The following is a 645-nucleotide window of genomic DNA, read 5'->3' as shown; positions in this document are numbered from 1 at the left end:
TGCAAACAGAAACAGAGACATCAATTGGCAAGTGAGTATAACTACAAACAAAAAAGGAAAAGACTGTGTAGTCACAGAACTTCTAAATGGTGAGGAAATTAAGAGAGTTGCGAGATAGGATAGAATGTTGTAACAAGATCTGTACCTCACACCATACACAAAAACGAACTCCAAATGGATCAAAGACTTAAATGTGAAATCTAAAACTATACAGTTCCTCAAGGAAAATCTAGCAGAAAATTCACGGGCCCTAATATATGGCATCAATAGACTATATAATAGCCAAAAGATGGAAAAAGCCTAGGTGTCCATCAACTGAGGAATGGATAATCAAACTATGGTACATACACACAATGGAACACTGTGCAATGCTAAAGAATAATGTAGAATCTACAAATCACCGCATAACATGGATGAACTTAGAGGACATTATGCTTAGTGAAATAAGTCAATCACAAAAAGACAAATATTGTATTACTCCATTATTGTAAAAGTTAAGGAAAGGTTTATCTATAGAAGGACATTTTCTTTGTTGGTTATCAGGGGTGGAAGGGGAGGGGAGGGAATGCTGTTAGATAGATAGAGATAAGTACTGATTTGGGTGAAGAGAAGGGCAATGTACCAAATGTGAGTGACCAATATGGC

The sequence above is a fragment of the Orycteropus afer genome, unplaced genomic scaffold, assembly GCF_000298275.1.
Source record: "Orycteropus afer afer isolate SDZICR_OR568_19922 unplaced genomic scaffold, OryAfe1.0 scaffold00716, whole genome shotgun sequence".
In the NCBI taxonomy this organism is placed as follows: Eukaryota; Metazoa; Chordata; class Mammalia; order Tubulidentata; family Orycteropodidae; genus Orycteropus; species Orycteropus afer.
The sequence above is the reverse complement of the archived record's forward strand: the minus strand, read 5'-3'. Positions refer to the sequence as shown.